The sequence below is a fragment of the Ipomoea nil genome, unplaced genomic scaffold (assembly GCF_001879475.1).
Source record: "Ipomoea nil cultivar Tokyo-kokei standard unplaced genomic scaffold, Asagao_1.1 scaffold0117, whole genome shotgun sequence".
Classification (NCBI taxonomy): Eukaryota; Viridiplantae; Streptophyta; class Magnoliopsida; order Solanales; family Convolvulaceae; genus Ipomoea; species Ipomoea nil.
In genome coordinates, this window is record NW_017616545.1 from 1,825,619 (window position 1) to 1,840,669 (window position 15,051).

Consider the following 15,051-nt stretch of genomic DNA (forward strand, 5'->3'; position numbering starts at 1 on the left):
GGCAAAGCTTTGTTGGGAGAAGCCTCCTGATGACACGGCCAAAAGCAATATAGATGGCTCTGTTGATCTACACACCAGCAAGGCAAGTTGTGGTGGACTAATATGAGACAGCTTGGGAAATTGGATTAGTGGGTTCATGTACAACGTTGGGAGCCTAGTTGGAAGTCCTGGGTCGACCCCAGGTGGCCAAGTCGCATACATCGGTCAGAATTGCCTTGGTCCGGATTGCCTTGCTTGGCCTAGACCACCTTGGTCTCGATCTCCTTCTTTGGGCTCAGGTCACCTTCTTGGTCTAGGTTGCCTTCTTTGATCCTGGGGTTCTCATTCTTGGATAATTTGTAATATCTCTCTCTCTCTCTCTCTCTCTCTATATATATATATATATATATATATATATATATATATATATATATATATATATATATATAACATCATTTCATATATTTTTCTAAATTAAGTGTATTTAGGCAGTTTTATACGCATACAATTTGTGTTAAGCTGAGTTAATTGCGTTCAAAGTCATTGATGAACTCTGTGTTCAAATAGTAAACAATTAGGGTGCGTTTGGAAACCCGAAAAATGACTTCTCGAAAATATTTTTTGATTTTCAGTGTTTGGCAAGAGAGGGGGAAAATGAGGTCAATGAAAAATCATGCTTTAGTCAATGGAAAATAGGTATGTTTTGGGGAAAAATGACTTTCCCTTTTTTTTTTTTTTAGGTGAAGTCATTTTCCAAGGAATGCTTATGCAAATTTTGTCAAAATAGTGGGGTTTTAGTTAGAGCTGTCAATACGGGTTGGCGAGATGGGCAAAAAAAACCAACTCTTAGGCGGCCCTGGGTTTTACTTGCCCAGCCAGCCCCACCCCTGGCCTGTGGGCTAGGCGGGGCCCCCTCCACCATTTTTTTTATTTTTATTTTTTTTTTTGCTCTTAAGTTGTTAGCTTGATACTTTGTTAAGTTTTACCATTTGTATACTCTAAAAATAATTAAAATAATTTGTTACACAACCAATATAAGACATAGTTCATCAAACATTAGACATTATATAATACATAACAATAATTATAAAGTCCACATTCTAAAATTTTAAAATATTTAACCAGGGTTATGGTTATCACTTATTAGGTCATAATTAGATTTTATAAAATATTACTAGTTTTTTTTTCCGCGCTTTGCGCGAATGTGATAATGCACAATGATTATTTTTAAATAAGTATTTCAAAGTATATCAATCAATGTTATATAGGAGATGTTTATGCATAGGTAAATAAATGTTGAATTTGTTTATTTAAATCGGTAATTTAAAGTATATATAAATTCAAGATAATATATGAGAGATTGATTGTAATTGTCACTAAAATAAATGTTTGCAACTTTGTATAACCACCATCCGAACCTTCCTAGCTATAGCCACCTCTAATGCTTAGCACATTCATCAGTTAGACATAAATAACTCCTTTTTGCAAGAAGATTTGCAAAAGGAGGTCTATATGGTTTTGCCTCCAGGTTTTCAGGGCACCAAGCCAAATCAGGTGTGCAGATTATTGCGCTCGTTATACGGACTCAAACAAGCCAGCCGCCAATGGAATGCAAAATTGATGGCACCGCTAATACATATTCGATTGCTCAGTCTAAGTCAGACCCTTCGTTATTCACTAAAGGCTGCGACGCACTGTTCATAGCTCCATTAGTATACGTGGATTACATTCTAGTAACAAGTGGAGACATTAATCAAATTTAAGAACTTAAAGTTTTCCTCGATACAGCTTTCAAGATCAAAGATCTCAGAACCTTGGGGTATTTTCTGGGAATCGAGGCTAGAATGTGTGACTCCTGGTTGAATCTCTGTAAGCGGAAGTATACTCTGGATATCTTGAATGAAGCTGGCTTCCTTGACCACAAGCCTGCTAAAACTCCCATGGTCCTAGGCCATCGCTTAACACATGATAATGGAAATATTCTTGATGATGTTGCTTGTTACAGAAGGTTGGTAGGCTGATTACTATACCTCACAACAACACGGCCAGATATAAGCTTTGCCGTCAAACAATTAAGTCAATTCATTGACGCCCATACTGACAAACATTTGATGCTGGCTCACTGTGTCCTCTGCTATATCAAAGGTGCTCCCGGCCAATGGCTGTTCTATCCAACCAACAATATTCGGCAGCTTAACGCCTTCTCAGATTCCAATTGGGCGTCATGTGTGGAGACTCGAAAATCTGTCACGAGTTACCGGGTGTTCTTTGGCTCTGCTCTTGTGTCTTAGAAATTTTTAAAAAATAAAAAATAAAAAAGAAATTGTATCAAAGTCATCTTCAAGGGCTGAATACCGAGCTTTAGCCACAACTTTTTGCGAGATCCAGTGGCTCAACTCCTTTTTGATAGACTTGCATGTTCAGACAGATAGAGTTGCCACAATATTTTGCGACAACAAGTCTGTGATTGTCATCGCCGAGAACCACGTTTTCCACGAACGAATGAAGCACATAGATATCAATTGTCATGTGGTTCATGAGAAAATCACTCAAGGGCTCATCAAGTTACTATCTGTTTCATCATCCAACCAGGCAACTGACGGGTTTACAAAATCCCTTCCAGTTTCTCCTTATCAATTGTTTGTATATAAGCTGGGCGTTCATGACCTACACGCTCCAGCTTACCGAGGGGCGGGGGGGGGGGGGGGGGGGGGGTTGTTAGAGGACTGTTAGGAATATCGCGGAATAATGCGGAAGCGAAGAATCGAAAATTGAGAATTATAGAAGTTAAATAATAGGGAAAATATATAAATCACAGAATAAGAACTTACTAAATTGGGATAAGATATAATAAATATATATATAAATCTCAAAAGAGAATTAAAATATATATATATATATATATATATATATATATATATATATATATATATATATATATATAAAAGCTACGTGAAGAAAGAAAGGAAGGAGAATGAATTCAAATGATATTGATGCCATTACAAATGCAAAGTTAAACCTATTTATACTATAATTTAGAGCAAGAAATGCGCATGCCCATTTGAGGATTAAGAGACGTGTGCATGTGGCAGTTAGTGGTGATGTGCAACGTGGATGTTAATGGCATGGATTTGAACCACAATTATTTATTTTCTAACAATCTCCACCTTGGATCAAATCCACTGTGAATATTAACAACTAGAACAGTCCGACTAAACTCAAGCTTGAACATAGCAACAGGAAAAACCTCAGAATGGATCACCATCAACCTCCTGTGTGACTGAAAGAGCATAAGCAACCATGTTGGTTTCTTCGTCACAAGCATACCTAGCAGGTTTTTTAATTGTCCTCCTAGAACGATCCATAGCAATGGAATACTCTCGTTGTGGCTCGACGAGAGGTGCTGTGCTAGTAGATGCATCGACTTAATTTCAAAGTCAAACTTTTCTTTGGACAATAGGTTTGACTTAACATTGTCGAAAGTAAGGGTATCACTACTATTACCATACAGCATAATTTCTTTGAAATGCTTGTATGATTTAGGGAGAGAGACAAGCAATAAAACAGCACGATCCTCATCGTCAATTACGACATCAATATTTTCCAAGTCCAATAAAATAGAATTGAATTCATCCAAGTGAGATTTAATAGAAGTACCTTCCGTCATACGGATTGTGTACAGATGTTCCTCCAGGCGTAGCGTATTCGCCAGAGTTTTGGCCATGTAAAGCGTATCCAGCTTGGACCATAAATCTGACGCAGTTGTCTCACTTACTACCTCATGTAGAACCTCTTTAGACAGGCACAAAAGAATGGTTGAACGTGCCTTGTCATCCAAATCTTCCCAATCTTCATCTGTCATTTTAGCCGGTTTCTTCTTCTTCCCAGCTAGCGCTTTCTTCAAACCGTTCTGGGTTAGAACGGCTTCCATCTGAACCTTCCAGATAGAAAAGCTAATTTTCCCGTCGAACTTCTTGATATCGAACTTGGTAACAGTCGACATCTTTGAAAATAATTCTCAAATAAACCGCTCTGATACCACTTGTTAGGAATATAGCGGAATAATGCGGAAGCGAAGAATCGAAAATTGAGAATTATAGAAGTTAAATAATAGGAAAAATATATAAATGACAGAATAAGAAATTACTAAATTGGGATAAGATATAATAAATATTTATATTAATCTCAAAAGAGAATTACATATATATATATATATATATATATATATATATATATATATATATATATATATATATATATATATATAAAAGCTACGTGAAGAAAGAAAGGAAGGAGAATGAATTCAAATGATATTGATGCCATTACAAATGCAAAGTTAAACCTATTTATACTATAATTTAGAGCAAGAAATGCGGCATGCCCATTTGAGGATTAAGAGACGTGTGCATGTGGCAGTTAGTGGTGATGTGCAACGTGGATGTTAATGGCATGGATTTGAACCACAATTATTTATTTTCTAACAATCTCCACCTTGGATCAAATCCACTGTGAATATTAACAACTAGAACAGTCCGACTAAACTCAAGCTTGAACATAGCAACAGGAAAAACCTCAGAATGGATCACCATCAACCTCCTGTGTGACTGAAAGAACATAAGCAACCATGTTGGTTTCTTCGTCACTAGCATACCTAGCAGGTTTTTTAATTGTCCTCCTAGAACGATCCATAGCAATGGAATACTCTCGTTGTGGCTCGACGAGAGGTGCTGTGCTAGTAGATGCATCGACTTAATTTCAATGTCAAACTTTTCTTTGGAAAATAGGTTTGACTTAACATTGTCGAAAGTAAGGGTATCACTACTATTACCATACAACATAATTTCTTTGAAATGCTTGTATGATTTAGGGAGAGAGACAAGCAATAAAACAGCACGATCCTCATCGTCAATTACGACATCAATATTTTCCAAGTCCAATAAAATAGAATTGAATTCATCCAAGTGAGATTTAATAGAAGTACCTTCCGTCATACGGATTGTGTACAGACGTTCCTTCAGGCGTAGCGTATTCGCCAGAGTTTTGGCCATGTAAAGCGTATCCAGCCTGGACCATAAATCTGACGCAGTTGTCTCACTTACTACTTCACGTAGAACCTCTTTAGACAGGCACAAAAGAATGGTTGAACGTGCCTTGTCATCCAAATCTTCCCAATCTTCATCTGTCATTTTAGCCGGTTTGTTCTTCTTCCCAGCTAGCGCTTTCTTCAAACCGTTCTGGGTTAGAACGGCTTCCATCTGAACCTTCCAGATAGAAAAGATAATTTTCCCGTCGAGATATCGAACTTGGTAACAGTTGACATCTTTGAAAATAATTCTCAAATAAACCGCTCTGATACCACTTGTTAGGAATATAGCGGAATAATGCGGAAGTGAAGAATCGAAAATTGAGAATTATAGAAGTTAAATAATAGGGAAAATATATAAATGACAGAATAAGAAATTACTAAATTGGGATAAGATATAATAAATAAATATATTAATCTCAAAAGAGAATTACAAATATATATATATATATATATATATATATATATATATATATATATATATATATATATATATATATAAGCTACGTGAAGAAAGAAAGGAAGGAGAATGAATTCAAATGATATTGATGCCATTACAAATGCAAAGTTAAACCTATTTATACTATAATTTAGAGCAAGAAATGCGGCATGCCCATTTGAGGATTAAGAGACCTGTGCATGTGGCAGTTAGTGGTGATGTGCAACGTGGATGTTAATGGCATGGATTTGAACCACAATTATTTATTTTCTAACAAGGACTGATAAGGGATGAGGGTAACCATCTTCCTGCATGTAAGCTCTTTCTTTTGTCCAACATACAATGAAGATATTTTTCACAACTTCTCTGTAGCTTGTTCCTCATAGGTTCTTATTGGGTACCAACTTCTCCTCCAATACCTTCCTACCGTTGGAACTTCAAGAACATTCCCCTTAAGTACTGGTATATAGGGCGTTTCTCTAATTTAGCCCTTTTTATTGGTTCAGTACCCTATACAACTTTATCCACAACCTTGGGAAACTTAGGTTCTTCTACACGTACCTCTCTTAGTTCCTTCTAGTTAGTCAATCACCAGGTTGATCGAGTCGTTGGCAAATTTTCTCCCATCCAAAACGTTATTGGATGAGATTTGAACATTTTCTTCTGGTTGTTCTTCTCCGTCCAGATTCTACTTTGCCTCCGAAATTTCAATAGTGGCTCCAACTTCTTATGATTTCTCCACTCCTTCCAGAACAACTGTTGGAACATCTATTCCTTTCGGACCAACTTCTTCTGATCTCACTATTCAATTCCTTCCAGAGTAACTTCAGCTTGTGGCCCCCTTCAACCACTACTGGTAATTATGAAAATTTTCGACCACCTGAAAGTGATCTTAAATCAAGTTGAAACCAAAAAGTGGTCGGAAATAGCAACAAAGGTTTTTTCGGATACCAAAAGTGGTCGGAACAAGCCTTTGACTTGATTTAAGATCATTTTCAGGTGGTCGGAAATTTCATAATTTTCAGTAGTGAACCATTGACATGGACGACTGTCCAGGCACCACAGTTAGGCTTGACTCATGTTGAGCTCTGGAGAGATGGTTGGTAGCTTCTAAATTTCACTGATCATAATTATCTCCGTCATCATCATGGATAGAAGGCCCTTATTCTTTAGCTGTTTTCTTCTTGTTCAACATAGAAACTTTTTGGATCAAGAATTCTTCTAAGGGACTAAAGTTATAAATTTTAGAGTGCATTTCATCTCTAATTATGTTGTAGACTGCCTCTTCCATTGTACGCATATTGATGAAACATATTCTTAACTATATTTTACTCCATACTTTAGCCTATTTTGGGGCATTTATGGTCAATTTTGGAGTTAAAGAACCCGTTCAAGAAGGACTGGAGCAACAAACGAAGAACGAGGAGCACACTAGGAGAATTAGCATGGCCACCAGGTCAAGGCCGTTCTTGAAAGATTTTACACAACCATGCTTTAGGTCATGCCTAATGGAGGTAGTGTGCACTTCATTTTAGGCCGAATTAGGCATGACCATGCCCTTGGTCGTGCCACTATGGGTAATCTGAGTAGTATTTAAACATGTTCTATGTTGTATTTTGGGGAAGGCGAACGCTAGATAGTGTCAATCGACTTCCCTTTATTTCCTTTCATCTTTTAGGGCTAGACTAGCTTAGATTACATATAATCAACACATTTTCCAATCTTTTAATCTCGGATTGAAGTCGAATTCAACCTCAACATTGCATCTACATACTCTTTCTTTTATTTCCTCTACAATAATGTTCTTAATATTCATATGTGTTTTTTACTTGTTCTTCTTTTTGAAGTGTGAGTAGTTCAATATGGAGTTTGGATTAGCGATTAATCCCTTTCCTAAGTGCTGGTTATGTAGATTTTGCATTGGGGGGAAAGAGGGAACCCAAGAATGCCTTTGAGCTTAAGAGTTTGGGAGTGAGGCGTCATGAAAGTGGGGCAATCTCTTGCCCTAATTCTAGGTCGAAAGATCTTTAATTCTAACGTGCATTTTGGATGAAATCGTGAATTAGGTATTTCTCACTATTTTTCTCAGGTTTTTCATGATCTTAATTAGGATGTGGTTATCGTTAATCTGGTAAAAGGTGGGGCATGAAATAAGGCTAGAGGTGTAGCCATGTCGCAAAACTTACAGAGGGGTTATGTGCTTTTCGCGATGAGCCTACACTATGCTAGTTTCCTTGCACACAAACATGAGCATGCCAACATATAGTAGTGCCTATGTACCGCCTGGGGTAAACCACGTGTGATCATACAAGGGTTTCATACCACTACTAGAAAATATGAAATTTTCGACAACCTCAAAGTGACGACATGCATAAGCATATTTGGGTTCGGCTACATAAGCATATTTGGATTTGGATACGACATGCATAATGACGACTACAAGGTTGTTTATGCTTATTATGGTGACAATAATGGTGATTAATATGCGGTTTTGGTGTATAGTTTTAAGCTTGGGTCATGGAAAAGAAGTGATAGAGGGTTTAGTAGTGGGTTTGTTTATCCCAGAATTGTTGTGTTTGTGAGTGGTAGTCTCAACTGGTGCAACAACTTAGATGATAGTGACTGGAATTGGAATATAATTTCTTTTAATTTAACCACCGAAACAGTCAAAGCTATAGCGTTACCCAGCCATGAACATGGGGCTGCCATTTGTGTAGGTGAGTCAAGAGGATTGCTTTTTTGCAGGTTTTCATCTCAAACGTCAAATGGAAGTTTGGGTGATGAATGAGTTTGGAGTTAAAGAATCATGGACTAAACTAGTCTGTATTTCAAACTTACCAGTTCATCATCCACTTCCCCGGGGTTCAGAGAACACGGCATACATGGCTATGTGTAATGCCAAACTCGCAATTGTACATGTTGCGGAAAATGGTGATATACTAATGATGGTTGGGCATCAGTTGAAGCTCCATAGACCTAATGCTAGAAGGAGTAAGAATTTTAATATCCCCTATGCTATTGGTTATATGGTTACTAGTTATGTGGACACCCTTATTTCACCATGACATGTCTGTAAATTAATTGTTCATGTCATGTTGGAGGAAGAAAATTTTGCTTTTTGATGGGTTGATTTAGAGTTCATCAATAATGACTTTATAATCGTGTTGAATTAAGTATAAAATAGTATTAATTTTTTATTGTATCATTTGTGTATGAGCTTTGTGAAGTAAATTTTCCTAGCCATGTTTGGTGAACTATAGATTGTGTGAATGCAACACAGGTAAGATAGAAGTGTTTCTAAGTTAAATTTCATTGCATTTTAATGTTTACCCACACAGACATAGTGTAAAGGGTTATGACTTTGGGCCATTATATTAACTACCCATTACGGACTTGGGTGTGAGGCGATACAGAGAGTGTGTGAAGGGGGGTGATGGATATATGTTGAGCATAGAGGGGTAGGTTGACCCATGGGGTTTACCAACTTACCGCTAAGGGTCGGTGTCAAGGCTAGTGGTCTCTACCGGCCGAAAAAAAGGGTCTCCTGAACTCCTCGAGCTATAGTAGTGTGGCTAGTGGGCGTCGAGCATTTTCCATCCTGTCAACGACGCCACGTGCTATCATGACTTCTAACATTGACACTTGGGTTCGGTTACGTAAAGTACATTTTTATTATACTAAAGGTTCCTTTTTTAAAGATACATTATTTAGTATATATTATCAAATAATAAACGTTTAGTACATGAATAATGTACATTCAATATATTAGAAATATACATTTATTCATGGTCCAATTAATTTGCCTTTATTCCTACCTCGTTATTTGGGCTCCTTTATTTATTATTTATCTATTCCTTGAATTGTAATCTCAAGTCGTATATAATCTTTTGAACTTAAGGCTCCAATTAATAACAATAATATTATTATAATTTTCCAATCCCCTTTTTGTATATCCTACCCGTTTCATGATGTAACCTGGTTTCATAAATCCATCACAAATTCACAATGTAACTCCATTATAATCACATTAATTACATTTAGACAGATTTCCATTCTAATTTCCGTAAATGCATATCAGGAGCTTCCTATATATATTATCCTCCTTTACTTAATTTCCTTGTGGATTTTATGAATTAACTTCCTTATATGATTTAATTCATTTTGATGGAACAAAATGACCCATGATATGGAAGAATCAATAAATTTGCATAAATTAATGGACTAAAATAGTAAAAGATCAAGAGATAATTGTAATAATAATATTGAGTGGATTAATATAATAACGTTACAAGTGTTTTGTAAGAATAGAACATGATTTATCTAAGTTATGACATAAGCTATTTATACAAGGAAAGTATAGCAAAGTTAGCTAAACTCAAGGTAGGGGTGACCACGGCAGTTTGAACCATAGAGAGAGCTGAGTAAAATGAGAGACAAAATACTCGTTATCTCTGCAACAGTCCGAATCTCTCAACCGTATCAAGAACAATGGCTGGAGGTTAGTCGATCCTATTATCACATATTATAGTGATGCATTTTCCACCAAAATAAAGTAAGATCATCTTTCACCTTGCATTTTCCCTTCACATTTCATAGTCTTTAATGCATGTTCTTATTCTTCCTACATTGGAGTTTTGGGATTCCTAGAGGTTCAAGACGGAGATAAGTTGCTAGCTAGGTTGATGTTGGGTGTTTGAGGATTGGTTTGCTAGCTTAAAAGGTAAACTCCATGTCCATCAAAACCTATTTCCAACTTATATAAATGGTCTTGATGTTCTTGGAATTCCTCGGATATATTCTTGATGTTATCTACTGATATGAGCATTGTTTTTGAGTGTTCTTGGTGTTAATCTTGAGCTATGATGTCTAGCTTAGATTACATATAATCAACACATTTTCCAATCTTTTAATCTCGGATTGAAGTTGAATTCAACCTCAACATTGCATCCACATAGAGAAGCTTTGCCATACTCTTTATTTTATTTCCTCTACAATAATGTTCTTAATATTCATATGTGCTTTTTACTTGTTCTTCTTTTTGAAGTGTGAGTAGTTCGATATGGAGTTTGGATTAGCGATTAATCCCTTTCCTAAGTGCTGGTTATGTAGATTTTGCATAAGGGGGGAAAGTGGAGACCCAAGAATGCCTTTGAGCTTAAGAGTTTCGGATTGAGGCATCATGAAATTGGGGCAATCTCTTGGTCTAATTCTGGGTCGAAAGATCTTTAATTCTAACGCGCATTTTGGATGACATCGTGAATTAGGTATTTCTCCCTATTTTTCTCAGGTTGTTCATGCTCTTAATTAGGACGTGGTTATCGTTAATCTGGGAGAAGGTGGGGCATGAGATAAGGCTATAGGTGTAGCCATGTCGCAAACCTTACACAGGGGTTATGTGCTTTGCACGATGAGCCTACACTATGCTATTTGCCTTGAAAACAAGCATGAGCATGCCAACATATAGTGGTGCCTATGTACCGCTTGGGGTAAACCACGTGTGATCATACAAGGGTTTCATACATGGAGTCATGTGATTATATTTCCCATTATTACTACAAACTAGTGTTTTCACCCATGCGATGCACAGAATGAATTTACTATAATATTTTAAGAAATTTGGAACGATATATTGATGGATTATAAGAACCCGGGGGTCCAGATTATACAACCCGAATATATGATCGAATTATGACAAGTATAAGATTATATATATAATTATATAAATTATAACATCAAATATTATATTGTGCAATTGAAAAGATGGTTTGGATCAATTATGTTATGTGATGTTATCATTGCTTGAGTTCAACCAAATAATTGTTGAATTAATAGTTAATGTGTAGATGTACGCTGCGGTGCTGTAACTTTAAAGATTTTATATATCATTGTTTAGGATTTTTATAAATTGGGCAAATGTGCTCGTTCTCTAGCAACTTAGTTATAATAATAAATTGCTATCCTAATTCATTTGTATAGAGGATTTTTTTTTCTAGATATATAAAAATTTTGTCATTTTGAAAAAAAAAACATAATATCATCGATTGTATTTATACATTATTGAAAACTTCTTTGTAGACGACATTGGTAGTCGCAACACAATATTGTCCATCCTCGTCTAGAGCTAACACCTTCAGGTCATCATGATGGGTGACTCTGGAGAAAGCCACGTAGAATTGTCATTGATTAAAGACCAGTTTTTTTAGCAATAACCCAACGTGAGTTAGTGTTTGGCCTTGACTTTTGTTTGGAAATTGTTTACGCTGGAACTTGAAGGACAATCTCGTATCAGAAGGAGTGAGAGACATTCGGGGGATAAGAACTTTGGTTCCTTCATGTATCCCATTAACTATTCTTGCTTCGACAATGTGATTTACCAATGTTGTGATGATGAGCCGCGTCCCGTTACAAAGGCCAAGAGAGTAGTGACAGAATAATATTGTTGAATAGGAATAGGAATAGGAATTTTAATATTGGTGTATTGTATTACGAATAAGAATTTTAAAGTAGAATTGTAGTACTAATATGAAAATAGGAAATTAAACAATATATTATATTATGAATTATATTACACTATTTTACAATATTACGCAAACCTAAGTATTATTGTTTATAACTAATATTTTCACCTGTGCGATGCACGGAATGGAATTGTTGTAATATATTAAGAATGTTTAAATTGATATATAATTATTTAAAAGTTAATATCACCAGAAGTCGCTTATCTTTCATGACAATTCCAAATTTAATCCTTGACAATAGTTATTAATTATTACGATTTATTCTATGTTATAATTCTTACGTTAATATTCTTATTGTATGAATGAGAAAGTAGAAATAAGTATATATTATTGGGAAGAGAGATTTTTTAGGAATTGGACGGAAAGTTAAAAGTTTAGGATTTTGTTTTTAAATATAGTATAGATTACAATAGGAATTGTATTACACTATTTTATAATTTTAGAATAGAATTTTAACCCAGAATTACTGTACGAATGGAAAAGTAGAAATCAATATATTTTATTGGGAAGAGAGATGTTTTTGGAATTGGGCAGAATTTAAAAGTTCAGGATTTTGTTTTTATATAAAGTATAGATTACAATAGGAATTGTATTACACTATTTTATAATATTAGAATAGAATTTTAACCCATAATTAATGGGAAAGTTGAAATCTGTATATTTTATTAGAAGAGATATTTTTTAGAAATTGGGCGGGAAGTTAAAAGTTCAGGATTTTGTTTTTATATATAGTATAGATTACAATAGGAGTTGTATTACGCTATTTTATAATTTTAGAATAGAATTTTTACACAGAATTGTTGTACGAATGGGAAAGTAGAAATCAATATATTTTATTGGGAAGAGAGATTTTTTAGGAATTGGGCAGGAAGTTAAAAGTTCAGGATTTTGCTTTTATATATATAGTATAGATTACAACAGGGATTGTATTACACTGTTTTATAATATTAGAATAGAATTTTAACCCAGAATTATTGTACAAATGGAAAGTAGAAATCAATATATTTTTATTGGGAAGAGAGATTTTTTAGGAATTGGGCGGGAAGTTAAAAGTTCAGGATTTTGTTTTTATATATAATATATTACAATAGGAATTGTATTACAATATTTTATAATAATAAAATAGAATTTTAACCCAAAATTATTGTAGGAATGGGAAAGTTGAAACCAATATATTTTATTAGAAGAGAGATTTTTTAGGAAATGAGCGGGAAGTTAAAAGTTCAGGATTTTGTTTTTATATATAGTATAGATTACAATAAGGACTGTATTAAACTATTTTATAATATTATAATAGAGTTTTAACCCAGAATTATTGTACAAATGGGAAAGTAGAAATCAATATAAGGACTGTATTAAACTATTTTATAATATTAGAATAGAATTTTAACCCAGAATTATTGTACAAATGGGAAAGTAGAAATCAATATATATCTTATTGGGAAGAGAGATTTTTTAGGAATTGGGCGGTAATTTAAAATTTCAGGATTTTGTTTTTATATATAGTATATATTACAAATTGTATTACAATATTTTATAATATTAGAATAGAATTTTAACCCAGAATTATTGTACGAATGGGAAAGTTGAAACCAATATATTTTATTAGAAGAGAGATTTTTTAAGAAATTGGCGGGAAGTTAAAATTTCAGGATTTTGTTTTTATATATAGTATATATAATATATAACAATAGGAATTGTATTACACTATTTTATAATTTTAGAATATAATTTTTACCCATAATTGTTGTACGAATGGGAAAGTAGAAATCAATATATTTTATTGGGAAGATAGATTTTTTAGGAATTGGGCGGGAAGTAAAAAGTTTCGGATTTTGTTTTTATATATAGTGTAGATTATATTTTCCAATTCTATGCTTTGCCTGGACCAAAAAATCATAAGTGATGTATCAAAAGTAATAGAATGCGTAATTGCTAACAAAAGATTCAAAAAATTAAAGAAGAATAAAACACACATGAATCTAAAAGACTAACAACACGTTTGATTCGTTGAATATGTTTAGATTGGTATAGAATTTTTATGAGTACGCTTATTCGATCATTTTTTAAGTTTATATATTCTTGAAAAATACTATTAACAAGAATATGCTATGCTTGAGAATAAATATCTTTTATTATATAGGGCATTTCAATAATTTGAATGCTTACATAATTTCTATTTCTAAAACGAACCAAAACCTAAATACAATTCCTAAAATATATACGTTTCAAGAACCAAAAATGGAATTTAATTCATAGCTTATATCTCGCTTTTTGATTCCCTATTGAATATTATTCTTTTTCCTCAAAACTCAATTATGTAAACCAAATATACTTTATGGGTTACTATATATGTATAGAATTTTTTTTTTTCAATTTCCATTTTCTACATTTCCATGTTGTACACTCCTTACCTTTTCTACAATAACAAACAAATAGACCAAATTCTCTGAAGGAAATTTTTTTCGTTGGCCCACCGAATTTAATTCCTCCAACTCCATTGTCTAACCGTAACGCTTTATTTGTCCGTTACCATTTCCCCCCATCTACTCTCTCTCCCCCCTCTCTCTCTCTCTCTCCCTCCCTCCCTCCCTCTCCCTCTCCCTCTCCCTCTCCATCTCCGACTACCCTCCTCTCTCTCTCTCTCTCTCTCTCTCTCTCTCTCTCTCTCTCTCTCTCTCTCTCTCTCTCTCTCTCTCTCTCTCTCTCTCTATTTCTAAGCACCGAAATCCTCTTTCTCTCAAATTTTTCTCCTCTCACTTTAATCTTCTCTCTCGCTCTCAATCTCTTTTGACTCTCATCTCTCGATTGGAAAAAAACGTTTCAATACATCTATCAACCCGATCTCTTCAATCGTCATCGAAACTCTTTAGATTGAGAAGGTAATCTCTAGTCTCATCCCCTTTACTAGCTATAAGACATGAAAGTTTTTTTAGAAGCCTAGATGTATGTTCCATTCAAAAAAAAGATGTATGTTCCATTTAATTTGAACCACAAAAAAATATTTTCTTTGTAAAGAAATTGAAATTGTG